The sequence below is a fragment of the Propithecus coquereli genome, unplaced genomic scaffold (assembly GCF_000956105.1).
Source record: "Propithecus coquereli isolate 6110/MARCELLA unplaced genomic scaffold, Pcoq_1.0 Scaffold45, whole genome shotgun sequence".
NCBI lineage: Eukaryota > Metazoa > Chordata > Mammalia > Primates > Indriidae > Propithecus > Propithecus coquereli.
The window spans coordinates 3723813-3726072 of record NW_012150285.1 but is presented as its reverse complement, the minus strand read 5'-3'; the positions used below and the strand labels follow the sequence as shown (position 1 = coordinate 3726072).

At 30.4% G+C, this 2260-nt stretch overlaps 1 protein-coding gene across 1 annotated transcript in view; it reads right to left on the bottom strand.

Annotated features, from left to right (window-relative positions):
• Positions 1 to 2260, bottom strand: part of RNPC3 (RNA-binding region (RNP1, RRM) containing 3) — a 43095-nt gene that overhangs the window by 5158 nt on the left and 35677 nt on the right. The gene's annotated exons all lie outside the window — the stretch shown is intronic.

Here is a 2260-nt window from a genome sequence, read left to right as displayed (position 1 = left end):
AAAAGTTTCCAGATTATTCCAATGTGCAGCCAAGATTGAGAACCACTGTTCTGGGTCATTCTGGTCATCCACCAGTCTGGAGACCACTGTTCTTATGATCTGCCAGGATTGTTTTTCTTTTCACTTAATGTGCTACCCTGAGTCAACTTATATTTTCTTCCCTCTGTTATTCTTTTCTTATTCTTTTTTGTTTATTTGTTTAGAAAAAGAAAAGGAAAGAACAAAGATACTTCTACTTGCTACCTATGCCAAAAGAGATTTCACTAATAAGACCTCAGATATGAGGTCTGTTATTTTTATTTAGAATTTACATAAAAATCCAGCTATTTTAATTTTCACTATATGGACTTTTTAAAAGAAAAAGTTCCTTTTCCCAGTCAAATTTAACAACACATTATACAGAACACCTAAACCAGATATACCATAAAACAGAAAGCCTATGTTACTAAATTAGGTTTAAGAAATACACAAATAGAAGAAACAAGACCACATTCTGAGTTAAAGCAAATGCATACATTCTTCAAGTAAGTTGACCTGATTCACTAACTTTCTCTGGAGAGATTGTATAACCTAAAGGACAGTAAAAAAAATTCAACAACAAACCTAAAAAACATAAAAGATTTGTTCAATCTACACAAATAATTTTAGAAATATTTCATCTGAATAAAGTATAAAAAAGTATAGCTTAATCTGGATCAATAGGTGGGACAGGGACAAATATTTCTAGGAAAAAAAACAAAAAACAAAAAACGCTGCCCCAAAAAGGATACGACAAGAAAGGATACACTTTGCATGACAGTATTACAGCAGTATTTACGCAGGAATGCTTCTAAAGAAGAACAGCAGAATGCAGTTTAAATTTTTTAGTATTTTTCAGCATTAGATTTATAAATAAATGATGTTTTAAAATACAAACTGAAATTATTTAATTTTTCCTCTAAGGTATTTATAAGACTTCTGACTACTCAAGTATAAATATAACAAAATTCAAATATTCAAGCACCTCACAGAGGGACTAAACATTAAGCAAAATTTTCTCTTATTTAATCATATCATTTTTTTTCAGCTAAACACCAGTAATTCTGACCAATTTACTTCATGTTCTTCCAGTTTACAAAAGGAGAAAGATATTTAAAGTAAAAAACAGAATGTATTTCCACTCATTTCTTAAAGTAACACAAACTTTAAATATTTTTAATCATTAAACTATGTAAGTATTAAAATTACTTGTTTCAAAGACAAAAGATTTAACTCCACCAACATTTTCATGAAGTTAGTAATTAATTTTATATATTGAGCACTGTAGAATTTTAAGTTAAAAAATTTAGCTTTAAATGTTTACCTCAGGAGTTTTCAAAGTGTGGTCCCTAGACCGGATGCCTTACCATTATCTGGGAAGTCATTAATTATGCAAATTCTCAAGTGTCACCAAGGATGACCACCTTGTCCTGGCTGGCAAGTTTCCCATTTCAGCACTGGAAGTCCAGCATCTTGGGAAACCCCTCAGTCAGGGGAAAAATGGAACTGTTGGTCACCCTAGGCCCTCACCTCAGATCTACTGAATCAGAAATTATTGCAGGGAAGGGAGGAGTCTAGAAATTTGTTTTATCAGCTCTCCAAGTGATTGTACTATATGTTAAAAGTTTAAGAACCACTGCTTTACTCATTCTCCAAACTTAATTTTTACATATAAATGGGCTTTACTCTGTAGTTATAATTTTGAAGTTTAATGGAAATGAACTACATAGATATTTCCTTAAAAAATCTTAAGAGATATCTGAATTACTACTCTATCAGCATTTTATTCTTCTTTAATTTTATCTCAAGAAATAGTCTTGTCTTTTTATTGTGTTTTATCCACACTTACCTTTATTAATTTTTAATACTTTCTTTTTCCATCTTTAGAATCTTGTTTTGGTCTAGCAGATCGAGCAAATTGCTAATATTTTAAAATTAAGGTTTGATTCATGAACGTGAAGTTGATCTCTTCTAAATAATTAGCAAAAACTTTGTAATGTAGGGTAGGAGTAAAGCTTTTTAATTTACTTTGATTGCCTCCTGCCTATGTCCATGACTTAGAAGGGAAATAAAAAATTAATCTTTTCTTTACAGTCATTATGTTTTTACACATGTACCTTGCTTCTTTACTTACATTAGTGATTTCTAGTTTGCAAATTGCATTAACTACTAAAAGCAAGGTGGTTAATCAATGATATATTCTGGTTATTAAAATTCTCAAGTAGAAATGTGAATTACAATA